General features: G+C 42.8%; 1 protein-coding gene across 7 annotated transcripts in view; it reads left to right on the forward strand.

The window, feature by feature from the left end:
• Positions 1-19,731, forward strand: part of LOC108163995 (innexin shaking-B) — a 194,295-nt gene that overhangs the window by 4,216 nt on the left and 170,348 nt on the right. For all 7 annotated transcript variants that reach the window (XM_017299567.2, XM_033399852.1, XM_033399874.1 and 4 more), the window contains exon 3: positions 4,108-4,754. The gene's annotated coding sequence lies outside the window, so the exon portion shown is untranslated. The remainder of the gene's footprint in view (positions 1-4,107; positions 4,755-19,731) is intronic.

Here is a 19,731-nt window from a genome sequence, read left to right on the forward strand (position 1 = left end):
CACTTTTGAGTCTTGAGTCCGTGTTCGTGTCCGTGTCCTGGGTGTCTGTCCTTCGAGTACTTTCGCTCATCAGGGAAATTATTGGTGGTGCTGCTGCTATCACGAGTATGACCTAATTTACGAGAGGAAAAAGGAAACAAAATAGCAGAACAAAAAAACTTACAATGCTAAAGGGAGAGAGCGACAAAGAGAGTGAGTCGCGGAACATCTCGCATATTTGTCGGTTTTTTTTTTAAGCCAGAAAAAATCCATATACATATTTAAATATATATGTATATCTAGAGAGAGAGAAAGGGGGATGGATGATGGGAGATGGAAGATATAGCTGCTGTTTGATATGGAGTTCCCCATAGATGTGACGGCAAAAAGCGGCATCGGGTAGCGGCAGAGGCACTGCATAATGGCAAATAATGCGGGCTAAAAACAAAAGTGACTGCTGCTGCTGCCGCTGCTGCTTCCTTTATTGTTGTCTCGACATATCCCCGCCATTGTTGGGCCTGCCTGGTCGCAGGACTGGCGTTTCGGCCTGCCCTACCCTGGCCCGGCCCGGCCTGGCCTCATTTGTCCCAGTTTAAATGGTCTTTAGGTCGAAGAGTGAATCAGATACATGCGATGGGGCACGAGAGTCTCAGTGTGGAAGAGAGACAGACAGAGACAGAGAGAGAGAGAGCGAGTCGCGCATTAAACCATTGCAGAAATTTTGCATGCATCGTATCTATGTGTTTTTGTGTGTGTGTTTTTGTTTGTGTGTATCTGTGTGTCTGTTTATTTGTTTGCTGTTGGCTTTGATTTGGTTTCTGGCCCGTTGGCCCGATGGTCCTGGCCCTGCTATCGCCATCAAATCAGGCACACACAAGCATAATTGTTGCCTCTGTAGAAGTGCAAGTGTGGTGCATGTGTTGGTGTTAGTGTAAATAGCAATTACAGGCCAACACTCTCTCTGTCTCGCTATCCTTGGCTCTTACTATCTCTTTGTCTCACGATTTAGTGGGTAAATACTATACATATGTATATATGTGTATGTGCACACGAGTGTAATACTCAAACGAATGCCACGAAAACCAGAAAATGCACTGAGGCACACAAAAGACACCAACACCAACAGACGCACGGCACACAGCAGCTACAAAAACTGCCGAAACTCTAGGAAGAGAAATACGGAAGAATACAACATTACAACAACACTGACAAAAAGTCAACAACGACGTCAGAAGTAGATACGTTATTACCACAACACTGAAAAAAGTCAATAACGACGTCAGAAGTAGATACTTTATTACAACAACACTAAAAAAAGTCAACAACGACGTCAGAAGTAGATACATTATGTGTAGCACTGAACAAAAAACTCCACTAACTGTAGTAGACAAAAAAGAACAAGTAATACAACAATTACAAGACAAATTGGAATAGAAAATCGAATTAAAACAATTACTTCAACAACGGCAGGGACAATACTAGCAATTACAACAATGGAATAATGTCATGACAACAAAAGCAACAATTCCAACCATTTTTGTGACAATTCCAACCACAATTATAACAGCTACCACTTCACCAACAATATTAGTGACTACTGACAGAGAGTAGAGTAGACTAGAGTTATTCCAACACCTGGCGCTACAACCATCCTTTCACCAACATCGATTCCAACGACTGTAGCGACAATGAATACAATTTGAGCAACACCAACACAAGCGTATTACACCAACGACTTTATAGACAGCCGCAACAAACGAGCTTCAAGAAAAGTTTTGCGTGCTAGCAACAATTACACCAACAAATAATGTCGCAGCGGCAGAAGCAGCGACAGCGGCGTGCACTTAAGCGTCGCCTGCGCCCATAAGTATGCTTCGATAAGTGTGAATGAGCGTGCTTCGGGGCTCGCTGATGAGGCGATGAGACGATGAAGAGCAAGTGGAAGAAGACCAAGAACAAGAGCTGGAGATGAAGAGGGTCTTGGGTACATAACGATGTACTAACTAAGTTAATGTGCTTGAATAACGAGCAGAGAAAGCAGAGGGCAAAGGGCACATGGAAAATATATCGAAGAGAAGTTTCGCCAAAGGTAGAATAAAGAATCATCATCACCCCCTTCACAGGAATGTGGCCAGTGATGGGGGGGCCTGGGGATGCAATGTTTGATAATGGACGATGGTTTCTGCGGCAGGCCTTGGTCCTCCACATGCAAATTGCTGCAAACTAACGAAATTAGACAAAAAAAAAAAAGAAACAGCAAACAAAATTTAATTACATAGTTGGGGCCACAGGCAGCACCAGCAAAGGCAGCTCGTCGTGTGCTCTGGAGAATAGAGGAGCAGACATTGCATTACACAATATTTATTTAATGGCATGACTTTTCCTACATATAACGCCGCCAATTTATGTCGTCCGCCTCCTTCTCGTGACCGAGATTCGACAGCAGAGTTTCTCCAACAAGTTCGACTTTTGGCTTTGTCTTGAAAACGAAAGCAGCCCGGAAATGTTTGTGTTGGCCCCAGCGTACTATATAGTAACTACTTAACTGTACTAGACCACTAGAACGAAGGGGGGGAATGGCAAGAAGTGGTAGAAGAAGAAGAAAGAGAAAGGCGCGAGCGATGTGTGCATATATTATGCAGTCACCTCTCTAGTCGCTCTCTGCACTTTTGCCCCACCTCCTTCTCATGCACTTAGCTCGCCACTCTTCTCGCCCTCTTCTCTCTCTCTCTCTGTCTCTGTTTCTTATTACTCCTTCTCTCTTTCGTTCGCTTTCTTTGGCCCTTTCTCCCATTCTTGGCAAGTTTTCGCTTGCCTTTTTTGCAGTTTGGCTTTAAGTTGGCTTTAATCAGGCACTGCATATGCACACACACACACACACACACATACATGTACATGTATATGGCTTATATACAAACATGTCTGACAAGACCCCTCCCCCCCTCCGCCCCCCTGGACGACCCCTTTAGCCACTCTTCTGTCTCAATAAGTTTTGGGCTTTCGCTCGCACTCGCACTCCAGGCGGTGTTGTGGTCGGTGCTTGGGTTTTTTGGGCAGGGGGCTGAGCCACGCCCATCTGTTAAATAGCATCCATCGTTGTAGTTGTAGTTGTTGTTGTTGTTGTTGTCGATGGTACGTGTTGGGAATGTAGGACATTGTTATGCAGGCAGCGGCATAAAGGAAGAGCAAGGCGAATCAAATGAGAGTTTCACAAAGCCCTAGAGAGACAGGGACAGAGAGAGAGAGAGAGAGAGAGAAAGGCGGAGAGGGGAGATGTGGGGCGATGTGGAGGGCTATGGGTGGCAGGGGAAGGGCCCAAAGGCACGAAATGTGCAACACACAAAAGTTTTCGTCATTATTGGCCGATGAGGTGAAATTTATTGCAGCATAATTCAATGGGAACGCCAGTTCTCTCTCTCTCTCTGTCTCTCTCCCTCCATAATTTTCTCTTTCTCTGTAACTGGAAAGAAAGAAAATGCGAGAAGGAAATGTACTTGGAAACATTTGGAAATATTAAAGATTGGGTTCATAATTTAATACACATTTTTTTTTTTTTATTATAAAGTTCTTAAAAAAATTCAAAACAATTATTATTAATTATTAATATATTTAATAATTATAATTACTGTATTATACACTGCAAAAACCTTGGTAATTTAAAGTAGAGAAATTTGTAAAAAAAATGTTATTTTTTAAATGTTTTTTAAAGCTGTGTTAAAAAAGTTTGTTTTTTCACTAGAATTGGTCACTAAAATTAATTAATTTTTTGAAGAAAAAGTAACTTATATTAAACTTTAATTTTTAGATTTATTAAAAAAAGAAAAAAATACTTTCAGTACCTTATTTTTTATTATTATATATTATAATTATGTATTTTTGCAGAATTAAATTAACTTTTTTTTTGTACATATTTGTATTTAAAAAATTTATTTTTTACTTTTATTGTTTTGTTTGGGTTGAAAAAATGTATATTTATCATTAAAATTTGAGCCAAAAAATATCCTCTCTCGATAATCATAAAAAAGTCCCCAAAATGTTACCAAAACTAAAATTAATGTGTGAACCATTAAACCTTATGAATAGTTATAATTTTTTGTATAAATATTTAAACTTTTACTTATTTTTCAGAAGGCGCCAGAGGAAACAAACGAAACTCGAAACTTAAAGAAAAGACAATTTTTAAAGACAACAACAACAAACAAACAGAAAGAAAGTAAAAATCAAACCAAAGAGCGAACAAAACAGAAGCTAGAAAATTTCGAATTACTACAAGAATCTTCTATACATTTGAAATATTTTCAAACTCAAATTTAATAATAATAAATTAATAAATAATTAAATAAATGATAGTAAACGAAGCTCAAATAGACTGAAATAGAGTCCAAATATATTACGAAAGTAAAATGCAATTAATTCAACATATCATATAAATTAATTAGAACAAATTGCATTTAAGTTTAAACAAGAAAAAAACAAAAAACATCAAACCAAAGGCAAAACCACAACCAAAACGAAAATCAATAACAATTAGAAGGCTCCAAAAAAGACAAAACAAAACAAAACAAAACAAAACAATAAAAAAGAAATTACAGCATCGAGTGGGCGAGCGAGGGGACCTTCGACCTTGTGGCTTGTGGCCTGAAAATGACTCTGAGTGAAGATCATCGCAAATAAATGGAACACGCGTTCGAAAACCACATTTAAGTGCGCGAAATCAAACGAAAAGTTAAGTGCCACAAATGGAGCAGCAACAATAGGCGGAACAGAAAATCAAGGTGAGTTTTTTTTTACATCCACATCATCGAGGGGTCAGGTCGGGGCTCTGCCTGAAAGACGTGTCGTGGTATTTCTATTTTTGGATTTTTAGTATCTGGAAAGCAGAGACCATAAGTGCTTGGAATCCCGAGTACCGAATACATAGATCATTTCGAGTCGTTGGCTCTGACTAATGAGTGTATAATGAATAAAAGAGGTGATAAATGGTCACAAAGGGAGAAGGGTAAAAGGGTATAGAGGGATTAACAGAGTGGATAGCTTTCAAGGGATGCACCACTTGCCCCCAAAAGAAGACGCAACTTTTGGGTGGAAATAATAAGTGGAAAATCAAAAAAATATTACCCCACACTCGGACATGGCCTGGACCTGGACCTGGACATGGATGCACTCGGAGTGGAGCTCCTGCTGCTGCTGCTGGAGCTTCATTAACATCATTCCACTTTCGTAACTCAATTTGGGAGCTGGGCGAATCGAATGCCGTGGCACATGTTGGCCCCATCCACAGCGACAGCTCAGGAAACAAGCTAATTCCAGCAGCAGCAGCAGCATTCCCCAACATATATGTGTATCCCCCCCCCTTGTACACACACATCGGAAAATGCTGACGAAGCCAAATCAATTTCGTTGCTCAAAAATTGGTAGAGAAAAAAAGAGGAAAAATCATAAAAATAGGAGGAGGAGGGCAAACATTTTTTTTCTCTCTTTTTTTTTTGCTTCTTCTTTGTGGCCCATTCATTGGGTCTCTCATTCATAGAGCAATCAGTTAAGGGGGGGTTTGGGGCTAAGCACTAATCAAATCAAAGAGTTCCCCCCTACACCAAGAGGGGGGGAAACACTTCCGATTTCCAGAAGAAGGAGGCAGCATGGGTGGGCGGAGAGACACAGGAAATGAGGAGGAGCCCAGAGAGGGGGGAATATCTGGCGGTAGGCATTAAATAAATAATCTATAAAATAAAACTGCATTCGAAAAAAAGACAACAACAACAACAACAATGTTAACCCCATAAAAGTTTGCCTCACACTCGAAATCAATCCCCGCCGCACCTTCAACCGCATGCGGCTTGTGTTGGGGCATTTTCTGGCTTGTCGCTTGCCACTTTGTGGCAATAAAAAAGTTCGTTTATAAAACAAACATTCAAGAGATGTTTTCCCCCTCTCTCCCCCCCATCGCCCCCTGTGCGTGTCACTCAGCGGCTTGTAAGATTTTCGAAACAGTTCCACGCCCACACACACACCCCCATTTTACTCCCCCACATGTGGTTCACACGGTTCAAACAATAGACGAAATAAAACGAATAGAATAAAATCAAATCAAATGAAATGAAATGAAATCTCCTCTTGATTCCAAATAAAAACTTTGTTGTTCACGAAAGGTGTCGCCCAGGAGGGGGCAAATATTTCAAAGAGGAATGGAGCTTGAAATGGCTCTGAGATGGATTATAAATATGTCTTGTTGTGTCAGTTTAAGCATTTGATTTTCGGTGGAAAATATCTGAGATTTCCAGGGAGTTTGTGTCGCATTCTTGGATGACAAAATGCCATAAATTTCGCCCAAGGAAAAAAAAGAGAAGTGAAAAATTACATTAATATTTTGTGCAAGATTTAGATTTCAAAATGTAGATTTGTACCGAGAAGGAAATTGGAATATTTAACATTTACATAAATAAATATATTTTTTATTCAATTTAATTTAACAAAATTTAATTTAATTGTTTTTATTTAATTTAATTTTTAGTTATTTAATTTAATTTATTTTGTATTTAATTTAATTTAATTTTTTTAATTTAATTTAATTTTTTTTGTTTTATTTAATTTAATTTAAATTTTTTTATTATCATTAAATTTTTTTAATTTAATTTAATTTATTTATTTATAATATTTAAAATTTATAATAAATAAATATATTTCATATTTAAATTAAATATATTTGCCACAAAATTAATCAAATAAATTTATTTAAAAATGCTTACAACTTCGATTAAATATGGAGCGCATTAAAAACATTTAAAATCGCAACTTTAATTTAAATATGTTTTTTTTTAAATTTTTTTTTTTAATATTTTTTCTAAATTTCATATCATATATTTTTTTTTATCGTCCAGACTCTAGAGTATTAGAGATATTATTTTATAACAAAAAATAAAAAACACAATAATAATAAAACAAAAATCGTCTACAGTTGAACAATTTTCGACAATTGAAGTTCTGCATCTGGCATTCATTTTTATACGATTTTTAGCCCAGTTTTTCGAAGGGAAAATTCCGGTAGCGTCCCCCTCTATTTCAAGGGGGAATTTCGGGGCAAATGTGGCAGATCTCTTCACCCTTTCGTTGGCGGGGCATATGTGCGTGTTTTACAGTTTTTGTGTTTTATGAATTTTTATGGCGTATTGTCGCCCAGGGGGCGCCCTGAGGGCCCTGGCCATAATCTTGGGAGTTGCGCATACGCCCCGTGGAGCCCCGTTTTAATATGTTTCATATTTTACGAGTCTGTCTCTCAGAAATATGTTGCACCAATATAAATATGTTGCACAGAAATGCTTGTTGTAATTAATTTGAATGCAAACATTTTTGCGGCTTGAGGTGGAGCGGATGGGGCGAAGGGGGTGGAGGGGGGGCAGGCCACGGAGCAAACAAAAAGGTTGCCATTTCATTTGTTCCGTTTACCGTTTCTGCCATTCGGTTCATGTTGCTAATTTTTATGAGCATAATGATTGATTGATTGATTGATAGATGGATGGTCGGTTGGCTGGCTGGATGGATGACTGTGCGGCAGGGTTGAATCCAAATGAATGCTGATGGTTGATGGTTGAGTGAATTGCTTTTTGATAGATCACAAATATGTCAGAAGGGAGCCGGGCAGGGGGCAGGTGGCAGGTGGCTAGCGGCAGGGGGGCTGCGTTTTCCACATTAAAATTAACGAACAAACAGCTGGGGACTGGCGGTACAGGGGGCGCAAATCGAAATGGAAATTCAATAAACAGAAACAGAAATAGTTGCAATTCCAAAAGCGAAAGAGTTGGCAGCCGCAAATTGGATTGACCCCGTAACCCAGTGTATAACTGTCATATCCGACCTTAGTATCGGTTCGAATCTGATGTTTTCTCCAAGATATATCCTTCGAAAAGGAAACCAAACCATAGTTTCCCGTAGTATTCCTTCAGAGGAGTACGTTTTTGGGGCCTTTGTGGACTGTACCTTTGACTTTGGCCATCCCGCTGCCCCTTTTGTCTGGTGTAAATTTAATTTGTTTGCGCAAGAGTCGGAAACGCACTCAAATAATTGGCATGGAATGCCATAAAATGGAAGTGGGGGGTTTTTTTTTTGGAAGCATGAATAAATTTTCAAGGGGGACAGACATTTGACAAGTTCATAAATTATCGGCCGTAGACGAGCCCGAAAAAAAATGCTGCGGATGTTCCTCCATTCAATTTCATATCCTGGGAATATTTCCATTTGAATCCGTTGTGATGGGGCGTGGCACAGGCAGAGGCACTTGCAAGTAAGGAAATAAATAAAATGAAAGTTTTTGCTGCGCAAAAAAATATATAGAAAGAGGGGGTGGGGTAGGGGGAGGGTGAGGGGGAGACAAAGGCTTGGGGGTGGAAGATAAAATACTATATAAAGCAGAGAATAAAAACTTGTATACGGCACATAAAAAGTAACAATAAAAATCCAACAAAGTGAAACACAACCGCCAGAAACTATAGCGAAACACACGCTCCACACAATCCACAGCACTCTACGGCTCTCCACGGCTCTCCCTCTGTCTCTCCCTCTGCCTCTGGAAGAGAAATACAAACAAACAATCATCAGGAGAAAGGAGAACGGAGAAGGAAAGCAGGCTGAGAGGCGATTTAGGTGAAAGAGTTGTAAGTGGAAATAATGGGATATGCGCGATTTAAATTTTTCTCCCAGAAAGAACTCAATGGAAAGAATCACCAAAGAACTATAAAGATATATATTTTTCAGGGATAGAAACTGCAAGAAAGGCATCAAAAATGGTGCCATTCCATGGGGAACTTATTGTCTTTAAGCTCGAAACATCATGGAACTGTGCCTCAATCCGGAGCCCCCTTTGTGTACTCCTATCCTTTTCGTATCGTATTATATTCTTCTATTACGTACTTCACTCATGTTCTGCTGCGGAATATCTGTTCGTTTCCATTTCGATTCCCGGTGGCACACAATCCTCATTTATCAATCATCCGCCCCGTTGCACTTCGCTGACTTCATATGCAAATAGTTGTGTGCCACAAAATGAATATTGTCTAAGGTGTGTGCTGGGGAGCAGGACCTTGCAACTTCTTTTTGTGTGTTTCTTGGAAGGGAAACCAAACTTCCTTTTGGCTCCTGCCACCTGCTTCTTTAGTACTTCTTCAGTAAAAAATGAATCAGGCAGGCAACCAGCCCGATCCCTCCCCACCGGCATACGTATGGTTCGATCTTCTACGGCATACGAGATACAATGAATAATGGAGGCTGATGCTGATGACAACTATAGGAAATATTATAAGGATATGCCGGCCATAAACCAAAGGAACCCCAGCCCCCGACAAGCACTAGGACTACAACTAGGATGACGACGACGACGATGAGGAAGACAAATAAAAGAGAAATCGTTTATTGCAAAAGAGCCCATAAATTGATTTTTTCAAATAAAAATAAAATATCGACACACGACGAGAGCCACCAGCAACCCACTATTTCAGACCGATAAAATAAGCCCTATACCAGAGGGGGTGGCCCGGGTGTGGGTGTGGCGAAAAAGAAGGCTAAAGGAGGGCTGGAAGGACGAAGGAACTATGGCTAAGTGAGAGATGCTGGCTGAGATTGTAAAGCAGCAACAACAGCATAAACGACTCAACAGCCGCCCTGGTTGTGGTCCAAAAAGAAGCCGCCTCCAAGACGCCAACACTCACTCACACATAGACACACACATAGACACGTACTAGTGGCAGAAAGAGATAGTTGCAGGAGATAGTGGAGCGCAAGATAGATAGAAAGAGAGAGAGGAAGAGACATTGTCCTCGTCGTCATCATCTTCGCCTACGTCCTTTTTGGCCAAGGTATTCCTCCGTTGTTCTCTCTTCATTTCGCTTCTCCTATTTCCTATTTAAGTTAAAAACTATTAGGGTAACCCCCCTCGCAGGCACTCCATGGAGTGTATCCTTCTTTTGCCGTAGTACATAAATTAAGTGAAAAAAAGATGGAAGTTTTTTGTGGGTTGCAAGGAGGAGGCTCTACTTCTCGCTCTGCGAGTGTTGGATGAATTTTTATTAAAAACTATGGCCCCACTCTTTAATAAAGATGTGAAAGGAGGCCCAGCCACCCACCGACACACACACACACACACACACATACGAACACTACTGATACAGCGAAGCTTCGCAGGCATAGGACCATAAATAAGGACACGCGAAGAGAACAGGACAGCGCCGGCATTTATCTGGCCCCAAAAAAATGGCAAAGGAAACGAAACGATGGAAGGAAAGCAAAGCAAAGGAAAGGAAAGAGAAGGGAAGGGAAAAGACATGCAATGGCGGAACAGAACATCGTGTGAGAGAGATAGTGAGAGGGTAGGTTATATAAGATTGATATTAGATTTCATTCCACTCCATTTCCAATCTCAATATGTTTTATTTCATGGCAACGAAAAGTAGGGCCTAGTAACCCCGAAATGCGGCAGTCCTGTTAAGCGGAAAGCCCATTTTTGGTGACCCCGAAGCGGAATCTCTTTTTGAATTGAAAAATTAGGTCGCAAACTTCCTTCGACTCCAAAAATGCACTTTTTGGTGACCCAGATCGACCGGTATACCTTCAGATTTTGGTGTCCCAAAGGTACTATGGAAAATAAATGGATAAAGGTACCATAGGATGACCTGAAGATACTCCGTGTACGATCTTGTGACCTCTTTTTGTTTTGATAAATTTGAGCTGGTGACCCTGATCTTGCGGCCTCTTTTTCTGTTGAAAAATTTTAGCTTGTGAACCCGATCCTGTGGCCTCTTCTTCTTTTGATAAATTTTAACTAGTGACCCCGATCTTGTGACCTATTTTTTAAGATAATTTTGAGCTGGTGACCCCGATCTTTATTTGCGGATATATAGATGAAGATACCATAAGATAACCTTAAGATACTCCGTGTACGATTTTGTGACCTCTTTTTCTTTTGATAAATTGGAGCTGGTGACCCCGATCTTGAACGATGAACTCATGTTCTCAGTCCTCTCTCTCAGACTGTAACTAAAGATAGTCGCATAAATTGACAACATATTAACCGCAGCTCCACCGCAGCACCATCCACCCTCTCCAATATAAGACTCGCTGCGCGACTGCCGTTGGTCTCTGTCTCGGGCTGTGTCTCTCGTTCTGTTCCTGACTCGCTACATAAATCAATTTGGCCATTTATTTAGCAGCCGAGCAGGCAGCGGGTGACATTTGCATTTGCTTATTAAAAGAGATGGAGATAGGAAATCAGAGATGGAGTTTTCCAGGGGGGAGAAAAAATATGGCCAAGTAGAAGGCGGAGGAGGAGGAGGAGGCGGAGTCATGACAAATACATTTCACAATTTTAATTGGCCAAACAAACTGAAAGTTTTTGAAGTTGAAAACTGAAAACTAAACTGAAGTTGAGGCTAAAAACTTGATTCCTTTCTTCGTTCACTCTTCGTTTTGGTCTTCTTATTCTGGCGCGGCTGTTTCTCATTCAGATGATTCCTTTTCTCCCCATCCGCGGCATTGTTTTCCATATATATACCCTCTCCAAGAAGGTGTTTCAATTATAATTAAAAGTTGAAGAAACTTGGCCTGAAATATCTGTCATTAGACAGAATTACAGCCAAATCGGTTGGTTCGGCGAACTATAGAGCCGCCATGGCAACAAAAGCGCCTCGAGGGTATCCAAAACATCGATCCTCCGCCGCTCTGTTGTTCTCTTTCGCTTGTTGTATGGCCAAAGGAAAAGTTTTCAATCCAAAAAGGCAGGTTGGCTAAATTAAAAAGAGTGCGTACAAGGGGCTGGCAACAGGAGTGTCTGGAGCCAACACCAGGATTCTCCTGCTGCTCCTGTTTCTGCTGGAGAGGTAGCTACAGCTTTGGCCATAAACTTTATCGCTGCCTGAGTGGGGAAATGCAGGAGGCAGGAGCCAGGAGGCAGGAGCCAGGAGGCAGGAGCCAGTAGCCAGTGGCTGGAGCATCTGCTGGGGTTTGAGGCAATCATACATTCATATGCTCATGTTTATTTAACGATGCTTTTTACGCTGCACAGCGCGAAATGCAAAAAGGATTAAAAGTCAGCTACCCGCTTAGCCGCCACCCCCGCCACCAGGAGGCTGATCCTTCAAGTGGCGTGAAATTTGGCACTTTGAGTGGCGTTTTTCGGTCTTTACAGAACTTTTAACTAAACTGAAAGTGCTTCAACAGTGTGTGCCTTTCCCTCCTTTTAGCGTGGGTGTCCTGCCGAGTGTGTGTGTGCTAAAATATTAAAAAACATCTTTTACTTGGAAGCTCATCAAATGTCAAAGTTGTTATCCAACCATCATCTGCTGGCGAATGAATGAATCTTCGTTTTGGTTTACAAGCTTCGATGGGCCTTCGAGTTTTTTTCCCTTTGGGTTACGCTTCCCCCATCGTAAAACAACTATTTCACATACATGGCATTTTATATATTTTTGATTTGGTTGCGAGACCAATTCCATTTGATGTGAAATGAATTTAACATTTCTATAAATAAATTTTAAGCTCGGAGGAATTTTTGTGGAGCCACGAGTGCGGTAACATCAAAGCGAGAAGCGATTCTGTTTCCCAAAAGCGATTAACATTTGTATTTGAAATAAATAGCGACAGAGATATGTATTATTTTATGGATCTGGGGCATAGACCGAGGAAAAAAGAAGGGTTTCTCTTTAAGCTGGTGACCCCGATGTGCGGCGGGTGTCCATCAAAGGCAAAGAACTGCAGGAAGACACGATTTTTGGGGGGGGGGGACTGAATGCCTCCTTTGGGAATGAATCGGTCGGACTCCGATTGAAGGACTTGCATTCTGCATTCTCAGGCTCTTAATTGGCTCTGCACTCTGTTCTCTGTGAGAAGAGTTGTTACTCAGCTTATTTGAAATCCTGCAACGTGCAGCGTGCAACGTGCAACGTGCTGCCTGCAACCTGAGTTCCTTTATATCCTCTTATATATTTCCAGTATTCGTTGTATTCGTTTTTTGTTCTGCATTGGCCAATTACGTAGGACAAAAGCAAACGAAAGAAATGTCAATTGGCATCGCGATGGCTGTGTGTTAAGCCAGCCGGAGACAGGGAGCCGCCAGGACACGGTATAAAGAATGCAACTGAGAATGAGAGGATGCCGAGACACGGAAATACACACTTGCAGATACAGATACAGATACAGATACAGCTACAGATACAGATACAGAGAGAGGACTGCAACTGGCGGGAGATATTTTTTAATAATACAAATTGTGTGCGAGAAAAGAGAGGAATTATTATTGAAATATTTACAAGGACCAAACACAATTGATATCCCTGACTCCCTGTCGTCGTTCCCCTTCTCCTCCTCCTTCTCCTCCTTCTCCTCCTCCTCCTCCTCCTACACTGGAGAGGAGTGAATGTCCTGTGGACTGGTGCTTCCACTGCTCTTTCTACTCCTGAGATGACATAATTTATGGCATCAGCTGTGACTGCTGCCCCATCCTGGCCATAACCGAGGCCGGCAGAGTGCCACAGCCGGGAAGTGAAGTGTCCTCGAGTGGTCTCCTGGCAATTAAAACGCCAAACTAATTAGATGAATTCTGTGTGATTTCCGTATAATTAAATTGCCCATTTCAGGGAAGTCAAGTGGAGAGTGGTCGAGTGGGCCACCACCGAGTGGCAAGGCAGGCCGAGGTCTAGTTCTTTTCATGGGACATCGTTCTTGCTCGAGAAAGGGTCGCGCTCCAAGGGGCTGACGCGGAGGCTGAGGCCGTAGATACACAGAAAAGAGACAGATTTCCGCCATCGATCTATAAATATTTTTTGGATATCGGTGCTAAATTCCTCTCCTAAATGTAGGAGGTGCTGGGGCTCTGTACCACTCAAACATTTAAGTTTAAGGTACTTAAAGTAATTTTCCAGGCCCAGGATCTTCTGCTGAGTAACTTTTTCAGACCATTTCTCTTCGCCGGAGAGCGGGGGTGGGGAGGGCATCCTTCTAGTTGAGCCAAAGATAAATAAGCAAATAGGCAAATAAATCTTCATTTCAACTTCTTGTGAGGCTTTCTTAACTTTTTCTCAGCTGTTTCACTGTCTCTCCCCCCCCCAGTGCTTTTGCCCACTTTTCTTTTGCCTTTTAAGTTTTTCCTTTCCTCTCGGCTCCTTTTTGGTTCTTGTGTATTTTTGCTGTTGCTTCTCAGCCAATTCAAAAATTTTCCAACTTACGCTAGTAAATTGTTCGGGTAACATGCACTTAAGTATGCTGCCCCCTGCCACATGCCACAGTGCCATGCCCGGTCTCCACCTCTCCTTTTGTGGAACCCGCAGCTGGAACATGTGTACTATCCACGCTCCTGTCTCACTGTCTCTCCGCCTCTCACTTGTCTCTCTGTCTTTCTGTCTCTTTGCTCTTGCCATTAAAAGTTGAGCCCTGCAGGGCGAAAGTTTCCCCAAAAACGCTTAGCCCTCTGCTCTAACCAACCCTCCCGCCGTGCCACACCCCTTCCTTCCATTCTACTACCAATTGCCCACGGCCCCTGCCACCGCCACTGCCCCTGCCCCGGCCACTGCTCTTCTGTGCCGTGCTCTTCTTCCATTTTGGGTTTTCATTGTTCAAGTATTTTTGGTATTTTTCTTTGGTATTTCATTTACGTTTCGCTCGCTTTTTTGTCTTTTTTATCTGTGTATTTTGCTTTCTTTGTTGTTGTCAAGTGCAACATTTTAGGCTGCATTGGGTTAAGCGGGGGGAGCACGGGGAAGGAGATGGCTGGAATGCGGAGAGTGGGTGGTCGGGGCTGGATGATTGTGATTGAGGACTGAAGCGGAGGAATGATAGGTGACGTGCAGATGGTGGAATGATAAATGGCAAAAAGCACAGACAAAGAGTTTGGTGTTACATTTGATTTTTACGAAATTTAGGGCCAAACTTGCGAAAGTCCAACAAAATAACGACAACGTGCGTGTGAGCCAGTCGCATTTTGTGAATCTCCATCGCAAGAGCTACGAGATGAACGTAATCAACGGCAATTGGAATGGACACATAATTATAATTGGAATATGGAAGAATACCTTGAGTTTTTGGTAGAAAAAGAAAAAAGAAGCCTGCCATTGAGCCTGGTAAAAACAGGGAGGCGATCAGGGGATGCGGGATTGGAGTTCAGGCCTCTACAAGTGCCTCCGTTTCTTCGTTCTGCACTCTAGTACGAATATTCCGCTCATCTGAAAGTGCTGATTGGTGCTATGGACAATGAATGTCCCCCTTTGTATGCCCCCAAATTCATTCATGAATCAGACAAACCTGCTCCTGATTCATGCCCCACTACTACATCGTTTGGAGCAGCAGAAATAATTCCCCCTGGCCCGGTTCAAGTTCAGACAAACCTTTAAGCGTGATATTTATATCGATATAATAAATTAAATTAAAGCATAACAACATTGAAACTAAACAATTTCGATTAGAAACAAACAAAAACAAACCTAAATAAATAAATAAATTTGTCCACTGGTCTCCCTCTCTCTATCCCTCTCTCTACGGCATTGATTTAAATTTATTATGCCCTACGTCGAAGCAAAGAGGCAAAAATTTGATTACAGTCATAAAGGCTTATTTGTTTCTGTTTGTTGTGCCATTTGACCTCTTCCCCCCTGCGTCTCTAGGCTCCCTTTCGCCTGGCCCTAACACTAATTTAATTTTCCAGGTGAGATTGGGACAAGGGTGTTCCGTCGCTCAGACAAGTTTTCCCTGCCTTCCGTGCTCCACTATTCCGTCTCGGCTGTGTCATTCAGACGGTGCTTTGCCAGCCATTCCATTCCCGCTCCCATTCCATTCCGTTCCGTTCTTGCCGGTGCCGTGCGGTCCTGACGCTTACCTTTGCATATTTATGCAATTCAGCGGAAAGTTCTCTCTTTCTCTGTCTCTCTCTCGCTGGGACGCGACTGTACTCGTACTCGTACCGCCCTCCACCCGGCTTATGTCATTAAACTGTAAATATTTAATTAATTTGCATGGATATTTTTTATGCCTGGCTCCAAGTTGAGTTTATTAGTCGCCCAGAGAGAGAGAGAGACTGGCAGTTTTCCTCCTCGCCCGTTGGCTGTGCATAATTTACCCGGATACCCGGGTTTAAATACTGCTTACATGTCGGTGCGGCGCTTGTTTCGAGAGATGTGGTCACCGCCTGGTCCCAGGGATCATCTGACAGAGGGGGGAATCCGAGGCCCGATCGCCGGCAGGCTCTTCTATCTTCAGGCTCCTGTGTCCTGTGGCTAGTCCTTCCACTCTCGCATACGAATGGCTTGATCTCCTTTGCCGGACGACTTTCAGTTTTACTGCTAACGATGCTGCCGTTGCCGTTGCCGCTGCCTGCTGATACATACTTAAAACTTGTTTTCATTAATAATTCCTATGCCCTGACACCCCCCCACAGCCACCACCAGCCTCAGCAGCAGACAGAAAGAGAGAGAGAGAGAGGGAATGGGGATGGCATGGTGGGGCCTGGCACTCGAGCGACGCCTAAAACTCCTCCAATTAGTAGCTTTTAATTTGGTAAACAGCGGTATTTTCGTGCTTTTGCACTTTTTTTGTAATTAAAAACAAGAAACAACAAGCTCTGGGGGCAGTGGAGTAGAGTGTGGGACGAAGAGCAACCAATGTGTGTGTGGGATGGCAGCTTTTATGTGTCCTTATGTGCCACCTCTCACACAGGTCCTTGCCTGTCTGGATTTCCTGTTCGTATCTATCTATGTATCTGCGGTTGGAGGCAGCAGAAGGCTACCCTAAAATAGTTTCTGGGCCTTCCAATGGAGGAAATGGATTGCCAAAGAGTATCTTCGTCTTCGTTTCACACTCTTTTTGCTCGTCTTCTCTGTGGCCTCCCCTTTCACGACCCGCCGCCGCGTTCAGTCATTATTTTGATGTCAACAACGTGCCAGGCAGATGATTGCCCCAAAAATCTGCACCCCCCCATGACCAACACATTCTTTTAATTTTTTTTTGTTGTGCTTACACCTGACCATCGCTATAACGCTTATTAAAGTACCGCAGATAAAAGGGGGGCAGGAAAGAGGAGAGTGAAGTGGAAGGCGGGGAAAAAATGGAATTTTTTTTAGGTAAACTTTTGTCAGTGAAACCCAAACAAGGAGCCCAGCAGAACAAACAGATTAACCGCAATAATGAACACGGACAAACGCTCACGGGTGGAGGAGGGTGGAGGATGGAAAGAGGGGGGCAGTGTGGGGATGAGTGCGTGACCTTTTTTTTGTGCTGCTGTTTGGAGTAGGAGGCGAATAGACAACAGCCACAGAGGAACGAGCACGTTGTAGAGCGAAAGCAAATGGAGAAGGTTTGAGATCCAGATTTTGGACTCGACCACAACCAATGCAGAGCTGGCAGCGTCTGGTGCTATGAATCAGCGAGTACCTTGAGCGAGAGGAATCCAGCCAGATCCAGAGAGAGATATATTTAAATGGATGGAAAGATGGAAGATGGAAATAGTCCCGAAGCTGTAGATATCTCTGCTGATCTATCATGTTATATCTCTGCATTAAATCAGGTCTCTACACGCTCGACTCACTCGCTGAAAGGTGGATCCGGGGCAAAGCGTTGGAGAGATTGAGTCCCGAAGCTGGAGATATACCTGTTGATCCATCATATGTCCTATGTATGGTCTTTCATGTCATATCTCTGCATTAAATGAAGTATCTACTCGCTCGACTCACTTGCTGAAAGGTGTCAAATTGTTGGAGAGATTAAGTCCCGAAGCTGTAGATATCCCTGCAGATTTTTCGTCATATGTATGCTCTATCATGTCACATCTCTGTATTCAGAAAGGCATCTACTCGCTCGACTCACTCGCTGAAAGGTGAATCCGGGGCAAATCGTTGGAGAGATTGAGTCCCGAAGCTGGAGATATACCTGCTGATCCATCATATGTCCTATGTATGGTATATCATGTCATATCTCTGCATTAAATGAAGTATCTACTCGCTCGAATCACTCGCTGAAAGGTGTCAAATTGTTGGAGAGATTAAGTCCCGAAGCTGTAGATATCCCTGCAGATCTTTCGTCATATGTATGCTCTATCATGACATATCTCTGTATTCAGAAAGGTATCTACTCGCTCGATTCACTCGCTGAAAGGTCGACTCGTGCCATTTGCGGACGCATCCTGAAACACCTTAAATCTCTGCTCCTATCTCTACACTAAGCGTAAGCCTTCCTGTTCTGTGCTCTGCGCTGATATCAAATGAAATGAACACAAAATGAAGGAAAGACTTAAGCCTCAGAGCAAAAGCGTTTGGGTCATCGTTGTGGCAGTTGCTGCTGTTAAGCCGGATCCGGATCCAGCAGCAATACGATTTTTTTTTATTTATTTCAGCCCAGCCGTTTCAGCGTTCCGTTGCTCTCTTTTTCACGGGCGTTGCACAAACAACTAGCAATGACATACTAAAAAAAAAACAACATAGGCATAGGCAGGGGCATGTATGGGGAGCAGAGCGTCAGATGAGCCGCCAACAACGGCAACAGCAAAGGCAAAAGCAGCGGCAAGAAACTTGGATGAGCCCCGCTCCACTTTCTACTTTCCATTTGCCATTTTACCACTTTCATTTTGCCAGCGACTCAGACACACACACACACACAGATACTCGTCGTGCAATGAGTACAAACCAACACAGACACATGGATGGATACATGGAAACTTATACAGACACAGTTTGGCGGCTTTATGTGGGGCATTAAAAGCGCCGACTGCCTGCCTGCCTGCCTGCCTGACTGCAGCATTTCCTCGTAACCCCATCAGCATTTCAAGTATTATTAATAAAACGTTGTCGCATCGTCGAGCGCATGATGTAGCGGCTAAAGCAGCGAGAAACAAAGTGAGATGGTGCGAAGGAGGGGGGAAAACTGGGAGTTGGTGGTGGTGGAGGGCACTCGGAATGGGAGCAATGGGCGCGGCCCGGCCCGGCCTGACAATGCTTATGGAATGTAACAATTTTTGCAACAAAACAAAAGCCGGAAACCACGACAACGACCAACAAATAAATACCATAACTAGTAGAAACCCAAACGAGATACACTCGCACCGAGAGCCAGATAGAGACTTCTTCTCTACGTATTTGATCGTGAATCAAGTGTGGAGTACCTCAGCCTTGAACAGGATCGAACATGATGGAGCATCGCTTGGAGAAGACCTTGACTTCCTCTTTCAATCCTTAGCCACACTGGTTCTCTTTTGAGAACACTGAAATGATAAGTTAATCGCCTCAAATGTGGCCCCTTTGATCGTCGCACAACTGAGTATTCTGAGTATAATCCATCACCTTTATGGAGTACTGCAGGCCACCACACTGCGCTTACCAACACTGGTGATGAGTAGTGTCTCAGCACACCCACACCACGGCCAGAGCCAGAGCCAGACAGAGCTGACGCGAGGATGATGACGTAGCCTGCCTTCCTGCCTGACGAGTGCCGAGTGCCTTGGCCACGTTTGCTGAGTGCCTTGATTGACGCTCTGAGCCATTGTTGTTGACTTGGTTGGTAGACACTGTGTGTGTGTGTCTGGCAAATGCCAAACGGAAGTGGCTCCCAAAAATATAATTCATATTTAATATGTGCATGCGTGTGTGCGCACGTGTGTGTGTATAAGCTCACATAATTAGTTGCAGGCCCACACACACACACACGCGCACACGCACAAAATCTGAATTTATTTGTATGAAAAATAAATAATTAAAAATGCCTTCCACACAAATGCCAGTTTATGGCTCCTTGTGC

The sequence above is a fragment of the Drosophila miranda genome, chromosome XL (genome assembly GCF_003369915.1).
Source record: "Drosophila miranda strain MSH22 chromosome XL, D.miranda_PacBio2.1, whole genome shotgun sequence".
NCBI classification, from domain to species: Eukaryota; Metazoa; Arthropoda; class Insecta; order Diptera; family Drosophilidae; genus Drosophila; species Drosophila miranda.